A 17,488-nucleotide genomic window follows, 5' to 3' on the forward strand; every position below is an offset into this window, starting at 1 on the left:
ATACAGGCATCTCCTTGCTAGCTGCATTGCAGAAAGGCCTCGGGGAGAGGGGGCATTATTTTTGACCACATAGATAACCTTCCACAGTACATATAAATATGGGAAAATGTAATATATGTACTTTGTCCCCTGGGGGACAGAAAAATTTAATAAAAAAAAGAAAGTAGTCTTTCATTTCTCCACAGTCCCTGCACCTTTAAGTTGGTGAGTGCTTATTTTAAAGCTTATTTACTACTTGCTAAACACTTGCGGATTGCCCACCTGAAATATACTGCAGACAGGCTGCCCATACAGGCAAAGCGATGTACTGGTACATCGCTGCCTGTTTCCAGGGTTTAGGGTGCATTCCCCCCCGCTGACACCTGCTGTGATTGTACATGGCCAGAACCTGCTAATCAGCAATCAACACAGAGCCCTATACAGAGGGAACGATCTCTCTTCAAATCGAGAGATCTTTAGTAAAAATCAGCAAATAATACACACATTACACATTGTTACGCTTACATTTAACCCCTTCCTAGCCAGTGTCATTAGTACAGTGAGAGTGTATAGTGTTAGCACTGATCACTGTATTAGAGTCACTGGTGATGTCCGTGGCAGTTAGTAAATTACCCCAGCATCAGTTAGTGTCAGATTTTTAGCCGCATTATTGCAGTCCCGTTTTAGATCGCTTAGTAGTATATAAAAAAATTCCAGTATATATATCATAATTTGTCGATGCTATACCTTTCATGCAAACCAATCAATATACATTTACTGTAATTATTCATATATATATATATATATATATATATTTTTTTTTTTTACCAAAGACATTTAGCAGAATACATTTTACCTATAATGTATGTAGAGATTTGTTTTTTTTAATTTTTTTATTAAATATATGTTTTATAGGAGAAAGGAAAAAAATATTGCTTTTTTTATCAACATTTTTGGTATTTTTTTTTCATTTATATTATAACAAATAAAAAAAAACAGAGGCGAACAAATACCACCAAAAAAAAGCTCAATTTGTGTGAAAAAAAAAATGATACAGATTTAGTTTGGGTACAGTGTTGCATGAGCACCCAATTACCAGGTAAAATAGTGCAGTGCTGAATAGCAAAAAATGGCCTGGTCATGAAGCAGGTAAAACCTTTCAGAGCTGAGGTGGTTAATAATAGTATTTAAATATTTAAATGTCCATAACTTTCTAGAGTTATACTGTTATTGCTGATAGTCATGATATCCACAGACAAGTTCATTATTCCATACTCTATACAATTTTTATTCATAATCACATTGGCAAATTTTTGGGGGAAATTAGCAACTGTCCAAATTAGTTTTGCTTTAGCTGATCTATATTGAGTACTAATGCCTCGTACACACGATCAGATAATCGTATGAAAAAAAATTGTTTTTAAATTGATCTCTCAATAATCTGATCGTTAGTACAAAGCTTTCGACAGCCGATCACGACATTCCGTCGAACAAAATCCCAAGGTACAAACACAAAAACTTTTGTTGCACAATAGCCTAGCGAACAAACAAACGTTTAATCAGTACAATATGCGTTCGCTAAAAATCGATAGACAAAGCCCACACATGATCAGAAACACGAAAATAACCCAGAAAAAGCCTGGCTGCCATTGTTTTTGTTTCACACTATCCGATTTGTAGCTACGCAAGCAGGAAACTTTTCCAGAATCGTACAAAAAAAATCATATGTTTAGTACGCATTGCTGATTTCGATACTAGTATCATGCAACAAAATGCAAAGATAAGCTGTCCGATTAGCTGAACATGTCTACAAGGCATAAGCTAGCTATACACTTTAGAACACAATCAGATGTGCAGGTACAGGACCTCCCTCAGGCTGCAAAATGTTTAAAGAATTGCTGACAGCATTGTTTCATCAGCAATAGCAATGGGAACGGGTTTCTAACCTGTGTGATTGTTTACTCTCACCCAGTGGTGTATTTAGGTTTTGTGCTGCCCTAGGCCTGACTAATCTCGTGCACCCCCTAATTTAACTATGATCCACCCCTTCCTGTCAAGGCCACACCCCTTCCTGTTTAAGACCGCCCTGTCATCTGCAAACCACGCCCATTCCTGTTTAGGCCCAACCTCTTCCTCTCTGTACATTACGTCAAATCTGGACGGATGGAAATCCTATTTTCCATCCGTCCAGCGGATCGGATGGGATCGGATGAGAACGGACAGACTGTCCATTCCCATCTGATTTCCCCCATATAGATGCATGGGGAACTGACAGCTGTGTCTCCGCACACAGCGCGGAGACACAGCTGTCCTCCTGCTGCTCAGCGGGGGATCAGCGGCTCGATCTCCCGCTGAGAAAAACGGAATCCGTCCGACGGACGGATAGTGTGAAAGGGGCCTAATAATTTCACAGCATGTAAAATAAAATTCACCAAAAAAGAACTGGCTCTTTAACTGGAATTTCAGTAGCGCAGGGATGGTGATGACCTCCAAGTATAACACACTGCCAAGTGCCAATACAATGTGATTACTCAAAATAACTGGATCTGATAAGATGCATAAATATGAGATAAATAAATAAAATCACATCCATAAGAGTCCATAAAGTCCATTAATAAAGTGCATAGAGCATTTCAAGGTGCATTCATGAGGAGTCCAAAGTGCAATCATGCAGGATCAATGGTGTGAATTATAGGACCACCCTTGCTTGCCACCACCTTCAGTGCCGCAACAGGTGGTGGCAAGCAAGGGTGGTCCTATAATTCACACCATTGATCCTGCATGATTGCACTTTGGACTCCTCATGAATGCACCTTGAAATGCTCTATGCACTTTATTAATGGACTTTATGGATGTGATTTTATGTGATTTTAATTATCTCATATTTATGCATCTTATCAGATGCAGTTATTTTGAGTAATGTGGAGCCTGTGGCGGTGGGAGGCAGCATGGGACAGGTCAGGGAGGGCGGGGGCTTTTTTTGTGGGGGGGGGGGGGCTGCAAAAAATCCCTAGAACATCCATAGGCCTGGGCCTTGTCGGCCTAGGCCAAGATACAGGCAGCGTAGTAATTAGAGCATATTTTGCAGTACATTTTTTATTTTTTTAGATTTAATATTTTTTTACATTTTTTTAACAGTACATGAACCTTAACAGAATGTAAACTGTTTAATGATTTTTCATTGATTTCAGCATGCATGAAACACTTGATGAAATCACAAAGCAACGTCATTAAACAGTTTACATTCTGTTAAAATGTACTGCAGTCAATGCACAGCTGCAGCACAGTTACATTTTCATTTTATTGTACCTGCTCGCTGCTCCTGCTGTCCTGGCCTGGGGGTTCCCGGGTACTCCTCTGAAGCTGCTCCGTGCTCTGAGACTGCTCTCAGACTCTATCCCCTGCAGTGCTGTCTCTCTCTCTCCTCGTCCTCTCGTCTCGGGATGTGCAGGGATGGCGGCCGCGCGGAGGAGGGTGGGCGGAGAATTAGGCTCCGCCCCACCACCTAAATTAGGAGAAGCATCTATGGGGACCGTGACACTGTCCCTCCCCTCCCTCCCCCCTGGCAAAGTACGTCGCCGCGACGCCGCCCCTTCAGCAGCTGCAGACTGCAGTGAAACAAGCCGCAAATGTGTTTACTTCCTCAAGCCGCCGGCCGCCTGGGACTGTCACTGCTTGTGTGCGGCGGAGGGCGGCCGCGGGAAGGAAGGATGCAGAACATTGCCGGTACCCGGGTCCCAGGAGGACGGGTTGGGGGGGGGTTCGTGCAGGGGGGGGCGGCTTTTTTGCCGCCCCCCGCAAAGTGCCGCCCTAGGCCTGGGCCTTGTCGGCCTAGGCCTAGATACAGCGCTGCTCTCACCTATGATGCTAGCCAGCAATGTTTCTTGATATCTACAGTCTTGAAATCAACATTTACAGATTTAAAAATACCAATCTGTTCCCTGTTTTGTGTGCATGCATGGAAAATGTGGAAGATCGCTACAAAAAGTAACATCTGAATCATTCTGGGAATCATGCCCACTGTAGATGATACAGAAACACATGTTTATGTCTCTGTTTTAGCTGCATGTTATTCACAATTATCTATTTGTATGCAAACAACACCTATGGTGTAACTTGGCACCTAAAATTGCAAACCAAGCTGCCAAAGAAATTTTAAACTATGCATACACATATGTATATATATGCATTTTGTATGCCTTCTCTACTGCAACCAATATCCTTTGCATCATACTAGCTGTTCTGGCATGTGCTCACATTTTTAAGACTCTGATAAGAAACTAGCCTGCCTATGTACTGCTTATAATTGTAATAAAAATGTAATACTGACGTGAGCATGTTTATTTAAAAAAAAAAAACTCAAATCGAATAAACAGAACAGTTATTTGGAAAGATGCTTAGTGTATCTTTTTTGTGTCTGTTACCTACAACAATATTTTTTATTGAATTGGAACTACTGACCAGTATTAGGAGTTGCCTATCTATTAACCACTTGCTGACTGTGCACTGTATATTTACGTCGGCAAAGTGGCTCTCCCAGGCAAAATCACGTTAATAAACGTCATCTGCCTGGGAGGAGCTAGGGGGCGAGCGCCCTCGATCATCAGCGGGGAAGCCAGTGCGGGTGTCAGGTGGCTCCGATTGCGGCCTGACACCGTCGATCTCCCCCCGCTGACAGAAAAGGATGGACGGCTGATGTAAACACAGCCCTTCCATCCTTCTCCCTCGGATGATCACATAGGCTATGTGATCCTTCTTTATAGGATCGCATGTCTCTGTGATCATCTCACAAGCCCAACCCCCACAAAGTTAAAATCACTCCCCTAGGCTTACATTTAACCACTTGATTACCTATACTGTTAACCCCTTCCCTGTCAGTGTCATTATTACAGTAACAGTGCATATTTTTAGCACTGATTACTGTAGTAATGTCACTGGTCCCCCCCAAAAGTGTCAAAAATGTCAGTTAGGGGTCCGATCTGTCCGCCGCAATGCTGCAGTCCCACAAAAAATCGCAGATCGCCGCCATTACTAGTAAAAAAAAAAAAACAATAAAAATGACATAAATTTTTCCAGTAGTTAGTAGACGCAGTAACTTTAGCACAAACCAATCAAAATACGCTTTTTCGCGATTTTTTTAACAAAAATATGTAGCAGAAAACAAATTGGCCTAAAATGTTAAAAGATTTTGGTTTTTTATTTTTTTGGGAATGTCATATAGCAGAATGTGAAAAATATTGTTTTTTTTTGCAAAATTGTCGCTATTTTTATTGACTTTTGTCAGCGTCACTTCACTCAGTGGAGACCAGGAAGTGAGGTGACGCTGCTGAGGATGTCTATGATGAAACGCGTACAGCGTAGTTGCGTCACTTCCTGATCCGGGACCTTCGTGGAACGCACAGGGTTCCGGAGCTACGAACCCTTGTTGGCGTGTGCTTACACGGTCCGCCCTGATTTGGATGTATATATGCGCAATACCCACAAATAAATTGTGAGTACCCTACTTTGTGATATTTTAAATAAAATTCATATTACCGTATCACACTTTGTGTCCCCCCCTTGTTCATTCACATACACACCACTGCTGGAGTAACAACCAGGAAGGATACTGAATGCTGTGGAACAGCACTTACTCCCCCACCCCCTTTTTGGTACCTGAGACGTACAGACGTGGAAACAGTGTCTAGGACCCTCAAGACCAGTCATTTCTACGCTGTGGTATACAGCTTATATATACCCCTGCCTAATACCCCTGTGTGGGGTTGGGCACTCTGGTGAGTGCAATCTATTTCATAACCACCCCGGGCACCCCCCTATAATAAGAAGATCTTTGGGATTGCCATATGAAGATTAACCACTTGCCGACCGCTCACTCGAGCTCTACTGCGGCAAAGTGGTTAGTTCCCATCCAGCGACGTAGACATACGTCGCCGGACTCCTCCCCTTGTGGGCGGCGCACGCGCGCTGCTGGAGGCTCGCTCCCGCTGTCGGGCCAGGGTAGGAGCGGCGGTGATCACCGCCGCTCTTCCCCGATCGTCGGGGAATCGAGTTTGGAGATCCGCCCGCTTGTGTAAACAAAGCGGGCGGATCTCCTAAGTGACAGACAGTGACAGATTGCAGGGTTCAGCATAGCTGAACATGCGATCTGTCCCTGTGTCACTCAGTCACCTCCCCCCACACATGTCAGTAAGCACCAGGCATACATTAACCCCTCCCTCTCCAATAAAATTAACCCCTTCCCCGCCAGTGTCATTTTTACAGTAACAGTGCATATTTATAGCACTGATTACTGTAGTAATGTCACTGGTACCCCCAAAAATGTCAGTCAAGGGTCCGATCTGTCCGCCGCAATGTCGCAGTCCTGAAAAAAAATTGCAGATCGCTGCCATTACTCGTTAAATAAAAAACACCAAAAATGATAGAAATCTTTCCCTTAGTTAGTAAACGAAATAACTTTTGCGCAAACCAATCAAAATACGCTTATTGTGATTTTTTTTACCAAACATAGGTAGCAGAAAACAAATTGGCCAAAAATTAAAAAAAAATTTGATTTTTACATTTTTTGGGGGGGAATTTCATATAAAAAAATGTGAAAAATATTGTAATTTTTTTGTTTATAGTGCAAAAAGTAAAAATCACACAGGTGATCAAATACCACCAAAAGAAAACTCTGTTTGTGGGAAAAAAAGGACGTAAATTTCGTTTGGGTACGGCGTCGCACGACAACGCAATTGTCAGTTAAAGTCGCACAGTGCCGAATCGCAAAAAGTGGCCTGGACGTAAGACAGCAAAATCCTCCGGTGGTAAAGTGGTTAAGCACCACCACCTATGGACTTTGATTTAAGATTTGTGCACTGATTATTGGATCACTCTCACTGTGCATAATTTTCACTGTGCATAAAAGCATTTGCACTTTAATCCCTGATTTATATATTCCACTTTGCACCTCACTTTATTGTTTATTTCCACCATATCACGGCACTTATCACTTTGCCTTATCCACTATTGCATATATATCATTTCAGTTGTGTCTCTAATTTTGTACTATCTACATTTAACTGTATTTTATATATACTGTTTTTTATATATACATATATAAATTTTGTATATTAGCCACCATAATCACTTTTATATGTCCGTACCTTAAACCAATGGATCACTTTTTAGATTTATTTATTAGGTTACAGCACCAAGCACTTTATGATTTTTACACTGTTTTATGTATTTTAACATATTTATGCTAGCGTGTTATTGGATGTATATGAATTTTATTAGCATCCTCTTCATTTAATATTTTTCTATTGGCTGAATGCACACTTCCTCTACTAATTCATTTGGGAACATTTAACAGACCATTTTATACACTATTTCTTGGCTATACTTGAGTCCATATGTTTTATTATCCAACACCTACTAGGCAGCGCCATATTCCCTACCCCTATTTATTTGAATAACATTGATTATCTTGTTACAATTGCATCTGAAAGGTGGGATATATTTGGCAGCAAATAAACATGTTGTCCCTGAAGTTAATGTGTTAAATCCAGAAAATGGGGATCGCAGTTTTTGGTGTATGGGGATGCATTGGGTGGCCATTCTGACCTGTTTCCACAACCAAAAAGCACCTACAATGGGCACATGAGCATCAGAACTGGACCAGTGAGCATCGGAAGGTGGCCTGGTCTGATGAATCACATTTTCTTTGACATCATGTGGTGTGTGCAGGGCTGTTGTTAGAAATCACAGGGCCCCATACAGCCTACCTGGCAGCCCCCCCCCCCCCCCCCCAAAATATACCAAGACAATATTTTCACTAAGAATACACTAAAATCATTATTAGCGGACACAAACGTAACAGTGAACTTGTGTAAATTAGCCCTTTTAATTGTTTTTACATTAAAAAAAACTACAATTTATTTTAAAAATGTTTACAATTATTTTATTTCACAGTTTTATTTAAAATTTATTTACTACAATGTTTATTATTATATATATACAATGTGTTATTTTTTTACAGGACAGGGAAGCCTGCAGTGCTGTGTGTGTGTGTGGGGAGGGGGGGGGGGAATCAGCAGCAGGCAGAGGGATCGGTGTCGGAGAAGCAATCACAGGAATGATGCCCTGTGTCTGTGTCTCTCCCTGCAGTAGCTGAAAGCTGGCAGGAGGAGGAGAAGCTGGCTTTCAGCTGCTGCGGAGAGCCGCACAGGGCTTTCTTCTGTAATTGCCCCTCTGCCCGACCGCACCGATTCCCTGTGCTGTTGGGGCCCTCCTGTGTCCCCTGGCCCCCTACAGGAAGACTGGTTGTCCCTCCCTATCAGCGGCCCTGGGTGTGTGTGTGTGTTTGCTTTATCTAGGGAAGAGATGGCACCAGGATGCAGTATAGGAGAAAGGCAAGCCAGCAGAGGTAGTGTAATGCTATGGGCAATGTTCTGGGGAACCCTGGGTCCTGCCATTCATGTGGATATTACTTGACATGTACCACCTATCTGACCAAGCACATCTCTTCATCGAAATGGTATTCCCTAATGGCAATGGTCTCTTTTAGCAGGATAATGGGCCCTGACATACTGCAAAAATGGTTCAGGAAAAATGGTTCAGGAATGGTTTGATGAACACAACAATGAGTTTGAGGTGTTGGCTTGGCCTCACAGTTTTCCAGATCTAAATCAAATTGAGTATCTGTGTGATGTGCAGGAAAAACAAGTCTGATCCATTGAGGCCCCACCTTGCAATTTACAGGATTTAAAGGATCTGCTAATCTGCTACTATCAGCTTGGTGCCAGATACCACAGCATACTTTCAGAGGTCTAGTGGTGTCCATGTCTCGACAGGTCAGGGCTGTTTTGGCAGCAAATGGGGGACCTACTCAATATTAGGTGGGCGGTCATAAAGGTATGGCTGATCCGTATGTGTGTATATATATATATATATATATATATAAATATATACAGTATGTGTGTGTTATGGTTAGTGACAAATTCTGCAGACAAAAATGAGAGAACACCACCTGGGCATGCAATACCATTGAATCAGATTGAGGAGGCATGACTTATACACGGAGAGAGACAGAAAAGTAAAGATAATGTAATCCTGGCTGCCCCAGTCCAAGCAGAAGCTGTGTTATGATAGATAGCATTGTCCTAGCTGTCCTAGTCACCGCATTCACCTTTTACATGTCATCCTTTGTTTCCAAGCAACACTGAGCTCCCTAGGGCCACCAAGAAAAGGAAAATAAGATTATATACAAATTTGTATGGTACAGGAAGAAATACAGACTAATGAATATTTAATAAGCATACTGCTTTTCTTTCTGGAAATGTTATCTTAACAAAAGTCCAATTAATATGTTTCACTGACTGAATTACACATGTGAAAGACATTATTTTTAATTGCTAGTTTAATCATCATTACGTTTTCTCCAGAAAAAAAAAAACAATGTTTTAGCTTAGAAATACAAATGGTTATTACTGTCATTTTTACTGGGTGACCACAGGCTAATAGTTACATTGTAAAAGATAATTGTAGATCGGAGTTGTGGACATAGAAGTCTGGGTAGTACAATGAATGAGGACAGAAGGGTCCAGAGGGTTTCCAACTTGAAAACAGCCAAGTAAAAGAAAAATATTTAAAATTGGTCAAATATTAATTTTGGTATTAAACCCAAGAGCAAAAATGTGTTATATCGCAGCTTACTAATTTCTAAATGTGATTGCTGCAATAGTTTTCTTGTTTTCCCCTTAGTTTTCATCTGGTGATGCAGCCAATAAGGCTGGGTTCACACATTTGTGATGCAGATACCAGCGCGATTCCAGTGCGGGTTCCCGCAGTTCACACTGCCATATGCGAACCGCTGTGGGTGTCAATACAAAGTTAATGACACCCCAGATCAGTTCGCAGATTGCAGTGCGAACTGTCAAATGGTTCAGGAATCGGATCGCATGGATGTTCACACCTGATTCCAGTGTGGACCAAAAAAGGGTCCTGCACCATTTTGGTGCAAGTGCAATGCAAATTCAGCCATACAACCTGTATAGCTGAATTCGCATGGCACAGACATCACTTGTGATCTGCACAGCAGTGTGGTGCAAATCACATGCGGTATCTAACATCGAACTTGTGTAAACCCAGCCTACGTCTGCTATTTTTCAACTTCCTTTAACAAACTAAAGGAAGGCACCCAGGGGTGTAAAACTGGCAGCCCTCCAACTGTTGTGGAACTACAAGTCCCATCATGCCTCTGCCTGTGGAAGTCATGCTTGTAACAGTCAGCCTTGCAATGCCTCATGGGACTTGTAGTTTCGCAACAGCTGGAGGGCCACCAGTTTGACAGGGGTTTACACAAACCATTTACCTTTAACAGGGGAGTCTATCCTACCCACACCTAACAACTCTACCTCCATTTTCTCCATCAGCCCATCCCCCACAGTTATTGCCTTTTGTTTTACTTGACCCTCCCTTCTAGATTGTAAGCTCTAACGAGCAGGGCTCTCTGATTCCTCCTGTATTGAATTGTACTGTAACTGTATTGTCTTGCCTCACATTGTAAAGCGCTGCGCAGACTGTTGGCGCTATATAAATCCTGTATAATAATAGAGTAGGAGATAATCGGACAAATAAGGGTAAGGAGTTCCATAGGATTGGAGAGGCTCTGGTAAAGTTCTGAAAACGAGCATGGTAGGAGTTGACGAGGGAGCTAGAGAGCAGGAGGTTTGGAGAGGAACGAAGAAAGCGATTAGGTTGGTATTTTGAGATTAGGCTAGTGATGTAGCTGGGGGGTAAGCTGTGGATGGCTTTGTAAGATGTTGTTAGAATTTTGAATTTAATTAGTTGGGTGAGAGGAAGCCAGTGGAGGGCTTGACAGAGAGGAGCAGCGGACACTGAGCGATTGGTAAGGTGGAAAGTGGCAGCATTCATGATGGATTGAAGGGGGGATAGCCTATGTAGAGGTAAGCCAATGAGAAGGGAATTGCAGTAGTCGAGGCGCGAGATGACCAGGGAGTGAACTAAGAGCTTTGTTGTGTCTTTGGTTAGAAAGGGGCATATTTTGGAGATGTTGCGGAGGTTGAGGCGGCAAGATTTGGACAGCGTTTGGATGGGGGGCTTGAAGGAGAGTTCAGAGTCCAGGACAACACCTAGAACTTTGGCATGTGGGGATGGGCTGATAGTAATGCCATCAATATTGACAGAGAGATCCGGGGAAGGGGCACGTGGTGGAGGAAAAATTATAAGCTCGGTTTTGGATGGATTGAGTTTGAGGAAGTGGTGTGACATCCAGTCCGATATATATCTGATAGTAAATTAGTGATACGTGAGGAGATTGAGGGAGAGAGCTGAGGGGTGGATAAATAGATTTGGGTATTGTCAGCATTGTATTGGAAGCCGTGGGAGGCTATCAGCTGACCCAGAGAGGAGGTGTAGATTGAAAATAGGAGGGGTCCAAGAACAGAGACTTGGGGGGCCCCAACAGAGAAGGGAAGAGGAGAGGAGGAAGTAGAATTGCAAGTAACGCTAAAGGTGTGGTTGGATAAGTAGGAAGATAACCAGTGAAGAGTACAGTCACGGAGACCAAAGGCATGGAGTTTTTTGAGGAGGAGGGGATGGTCAACCGTACCAAAGGCAGCAGAAAGGTCCAGGAGGAGGAGTACAGAATAGTGTCTATTGGCTTTGGCCATTAGTAGATCATTTGTCAGTTTTAGGAGAGCAGATTGTATGAGAGTAGAAGATAGCATTTCTGCCAGACGGAACAGAGGAACGGGTAAGTAGAGGTGCTTTTTGCACCCCTAGACAGGAATTTGCATATAACCCTTGTAGCTTGGGGGCAGCCCTACTCAGGGGAGGGCTGGCAGCCTTAGGCCTGGGGGGGCAATTCCAGTCAAGTGGCCTACTGAACCATTGAATCAGCTCACCATCCATGCCCACCTGGTTTTATAACAGATATTGATGTTATGAAGCAAGACAAACATGATGCAATGTAGTAACATAATTTAATGTTAATAGCAGCAAAGGAGGTTGAACAAAAATACATGACATCATGCCAGGCGGGGCCTAGGAAGCTCCTGTTGGGCGGAGATCACTCTGCCTGTGAGGGAAGTGACTGTGATAGTATTGTGCCAGCCAGGTGCAGGAGCTTACTCTGCACACTCATACTGCTCTGCTGCAGCTCTGCAAATAGAACATTGTGTAGCAGCAGCCAGCAGCTGTATACAGTGTCTGGCCCCTAAATTAATCCAGCCCTGGGTGTGGCCTTTTTACCCAACATCAGAGTTGCCCGGGGGCGATTGCCACCCTGCCCCCCTTTCCAGTCCTCCCCTGGCCCTACTACAAGGGAGCATTTTTTTCTTCCTGGAGATAGGATTTCATGTATATTCCTTTTCATAATTCATTGATGTTTCTCTTTTTACAGATTTTATTTGCTTGAGGAAGGGTTCCTCAGTGCCCCAAAATATCACATTGGGGTCACTTTACTAAGAGTTAAATAACGATTGATCACAATTAACTCTCTAAAATCTCTAATAAGGTGAAACACCCACAATTAAAAAATCATGTAAATTTTGTTTAGGTTATAAGTAATATACACTGCCTGGCCAAAAAAAAAAGTTGCCACCTGGAATTAACTAAGCAACTCATTAAACTAAGCAAGTAGTAACTATCCTATTGTATGTGCCCAAAGAAGAGGTCAGCTGACTACCTGAATATACTGAATGACCAGGTTATTCCATCAATGGATTTTTTTTTCCCTGATGGCACGGGCATATTCCAAAATGACAATGCAAGGATTAATCAGGCTCAAATTGGGAAAGAGTGGTTCAGGGAGCATGAGACATCATTTTCACACATGGATTGGCCACCACAGAGTCCAGAACGTAACCCCATTGAGAATCTTTGGGATGTGCTGGAGAAGGCTTTGCGTAGTGGTCTGACTCTCCCATCATCAATACAAGATGTTGGTGAAAAATGAATGCAACACTGGATGGAAATAAATCTTGTGACATTAAGGAAGCTTATCGAAAAACAATGCCACAGCGAATGCATGCCGTAATCAAAGCTAACAAAATATTAGAGTGTGTGACCTTTTTTTTGGTGGCGACTTTTTTTATTGGCCAGACAGTGTAACAGTAGTATTAGCAGCTTATTTTATTAATGACAAGAAAGACATGCTTTGTTACTCAAATACATAATGTTATTTGTTAATGCCGGAACGTGACCTACTGATTCATGCAAAGTACAAGTTTGAAACTAGAACTATGATCATACTATGGTGTCAATTCATAAGAAATAAATAACGGTAAATAAAATGCGGTAAAATAACACATGCGGTAAATCAGTTGTGAAAGTACAATTCACTAAGAATTTTGCGTTAAATAACGAATGCAGTATTTTTTCAATTGTTTGGTAACTACTGCATTTTCTCATGTGGTAATTTATCGCACATGTCTGTGGTTAAGGGTTGTTTAAGGTAATTTCCTTATAACATTTTATGTTTTACCATGTTTGTTATTTTTCTTTTGCAGGAAAACAATTTTTTAATCAAACATTTTTTACAGTAATCTGTATCTGGCATTTGAATTTGAACTACGGTACCTTCTCAAATGTATGTCTCCTGATGTTTGGTAATCCAAGCTCCTTTACTAAATCCATCATAAAAATGTTTTTTTTTTTTTGTAAATGTATGGCCTACTAGAACTGTTGAAAGTGTGCTTTTGTATGTTTTTGGTGCAATTCTGTGCTGCTGACTATGTTTATATTGTGGAAACGAAAACTCGACTATATTTTTCTAATACATTTTTAAAACTATTTTATGTATTTTTCATGCTCCTTTTAAGTTTAACTTGTTATTATGGGGTATATAACCAACCGTATTACAGTGGCCACTTCAACAGGTCATTTCTATTTGGATTAATTGTCATGGTTGACATACTACATTGTTGCACTTTTGTAAATGTTTACTTTAAAAAAAAATGGATACTTTTTTTTTAAAGTTTTGATGTTAAATTTCGGCCAATGTTTGCATTTAATTTGCACTGCACATCATGCCCTTTGGATTTAATAAATAAAAAACAATGCTTGTGCACTCGTGATATATAATGCCATTTTTGTGTGTCTAGTACTGGTGGAATAGTGTCAACTTTCTGTGGGTCATCTGTGGGTGGAATTAGACCCCTCTCTGAGGGTAGTATTGCACTCCTTTCTGTGGGTGAAATAGTACCTTTTCCTGTAGGTCCTCTGTGGGTTGAATTAGGCTTTCGGTGAGTGGAATGCCATTTTCCGAGGGTTTGAATAGGCTCCTCTTTATGGTACCACACTAGTTACTGCCACCAAAATAGTGGAATTAAATATTGCACCTTTTTTTTAGTTCCTGTTTCATTTGTGAATTGGACTTAATAGATTACCACACGATTTTTTGAGAAATTTACCAACAATTTTTTTTCTGTTGTTTACTGCAAAATCCTTTTTTAAAAAAATAAATTGGACTTTATTTACTGCATGCGATAATATATGCAAATTAGTGTAGCACAATTCCCAGCCCTTTTGCTGGATACGGGTCCCCCTGGGGGCACCGGGTGCAACAAAAGTACCCTTGAGCATGTTTTCCCAAGTGTGAGCACTGAGACAATGACCAGTCCAGTATCTTTGGGTTTTTGTATTTATTTTGGAACTTGGATAGGAGAAGGGATGAGTGGGATACTCCTGGAACGAAACTATGCACAATTTGGCGGAGACACTTGAATACCGCTGTTCAATGCTGACTTAACGCTGGTTAATGCTTGCTGGATGCCTGTTAACGCTGACTTGACTTGAGACTGCTTTCTTACTAAAGAAGTCCTCTTTAAAGCTCCCCCTAAGCACTCCTGCTGAGGTAGCTATTTGAATACACTGCTGTACTGCTGAACACTTCAGGGCCTGCACCGGCACCATCTTTTCTCTCACTAATCTTCAGGGCTTAGACACAGGCACCCCCTTTCTCAATCACAACTACTGGTTAGCTGGCTCCTGGAACCCTTTGACCTTCTGGAGTGGCCCCCTATCCTAGCCAGACCCCTGGACAGTTTTGAGTACAACCAACACTGTTTTTCCTGGAAACTTCTGCTCAGTAGCTCCACTCGGTCCACAGCACTCTGGATCCTTCCTGCAGCCCAGCTCAATCTCTGGTCCTCTAGGCCGACTGCCCAGGACACCCTCACTTGCTCTGACAGTAGGAGAGACAGCCATCAGCCTCCTCCTGGGACTCTGCTTCCTGCCAAAGATGCCCTGTCACATGCTCCCCTCAGACTTATATCTCATCCCAGGGTGCATTGCGGCAAACTCAGCCCACTGAGACAGCTACAAGCCCTGGTGTGCTATTGGCCAGGTTTCCTCCACCGTCCAATAAGAGCCTTCATTGGAAACAGTGGGGAGACTCCCCAGCAGAGATGTATAGTAACGAAGTAGAACTACTTAAGTACTGTACTTAAGTACCGAAATGTGGTATCTGTACTTTCCTAGAGTAGAATTTTTTTCTCCTACTTCTACTTTTACTTCACTACATTTTTTCGATGATTTCGATACTTCTACTCAAGTATTTTTTTTTTGTGCTGCATAGTTACTCGTTACTTTTAAAAAAATTACCACTGCCAGAACAGTAGATGGCAGGTTGCATAAAGCTCAAAAAAATGTGTATAATGTCATTTGTAAATCAGCGCATACGAAAATAAAGGCTGTGTATAATAAAAGCTGCTATACCAAATCTTTCCAATAAAAAGAAAATATGAAACAAACAAATAAATGGTGCTACAGCGCTTAAAGTGCATCAAGAAACTACTAACAAACACAGGTTAATCATTTGAATAAATCATTTGAAATAATAAAAACAATATAATGTTCAAACTTTTGACTTATTTCTTTAATAACTACATAACACAGTACTTGTACTTCTACTTTCAGTACTTGAGTAGAATTTTTTTTTCAAAACTACTGGTACTTTTTACTTTTAGTACTTAAGTAGCAAATTTTTTGAAAAAACTACTTGCAATACTTAAGTAAAAAAAATGTTGAATACTTTAGTACTTCTACTTAAGTAACTTTTTCTGCGAGCACTTCCACTTCTACTCAAGTAATTTTTTGATCGAGCACTTGTACTTTTACTCAAGTAGAAATTTCGAGTACTTTATACAAGTCTGCTCCCCAGACTCAACAGATCACACCTGGAAACATGTGACAGCCTAACTAAATGATCAGGCCCCCCAGATAAGCAGACAGGGCCACATATATGCTTTTCCCTAGCACCTACCTTCGAGGGTGCTACATTAGTAACATGATACCCTTACTGGACGTGATACAGCTTAATAAATTGACCCCCGTTGTCATATGGTTGCAAACATATGTTTTGCTTGTACTTTTCTGATGGCGTGCCAGTGTTTGGACTTTGCATGTGAAAGACCCATCCTTTATTTGACTCAAGGTTTAGCTCTATGGCTGAAATTAATGCCCTGGATCACACAAAATGTACAGTAGCATAGTACAGCATGCACGTGTTACTGCAATGTATAATTGTGAATGGGCCCTTACAGCTTAGATTTAAGGCTTGTTTTTCAGAAATGACACCCGTTGCATTAGGCAGCCTATTGAAAACTATCACCCACTTACATCTCCAAGATCCATCACCATCAACCTACCCTTCAAAGAACTCTAATATGAAGGGGTCTGACTCTAATGTGAAGGGGAGACTCTAATGTGATTAGGAGACTCTAATGTGAAGAGGGGACTCAGATTTGATGGGGAGACTCCAATATAAAGGGGGGGGCTTTGATGTGATGGGGAGACTCTAATAAGAAGGGGGCACTCTGATGTGATGAAAGACTCTGATATAAAAGGGGAGGGACTCTGATGTGAAGGGGGGGGTCTCTCTCATGTGGCGCCAGGGATAGGGTGTCATCATCTAGTGCAGATAGCAGTGTATTTCAACAAGTTTATTGAAGAGTAATGAGGTTAACAACATGTAATTATACTTTTCACATTGTATGAAGAAATAACAATCATATCTGATCCAATAACATTATAAACGAGTAAATATCAGTTTACATTAGGCAAAAGAAATAATCAGATGTCAAGGAAAACGTATGTTGAAACACGTGTTAATACAGGAATGATAAAACTGAGGTGATTCACCCTTTAGAGTGAGAAGTTTTATGTTGAAACAACATAACCCATGAAATATGGCTGTTAAGGGCTAACATCTTTTTCCGCTTAATAAAGGTAAAATATATAGCAGTGTATTTCATTGTTCCTTGTCCACCCCTACACCACCTCTGCACCACCTGGAAGTAATATCAGACGTTACTTTCAGGTAGCGACTCGTGGTACAGCAACACACAAAGTGAATAGGGAATACTAGATCCCCGCATCTCTGTCACACTGAATTACAGCCCGTCAGTGATTTACACAAAACCAGTGGCAGCAGGGAGAACTGGAAAAACAAGGGGGAACTTGCTGGAGAGGATAAAATGGAGGTGTGTTGACAGTGTGCCCCCCT

The sequence above is a fragment of the Pelophylax lessonae genome, assembly GCF_965119305.1.
Source record: "Pelophylax lessonae genome assembly, chromosome: 1".
In the NCBI taxonomy this organism is placed as follows: Eukaryota; Metazoa; Chordata; class Amphibia; order Anura; family Ranidae; genus Pelophylax; species Pelophylax lessonae.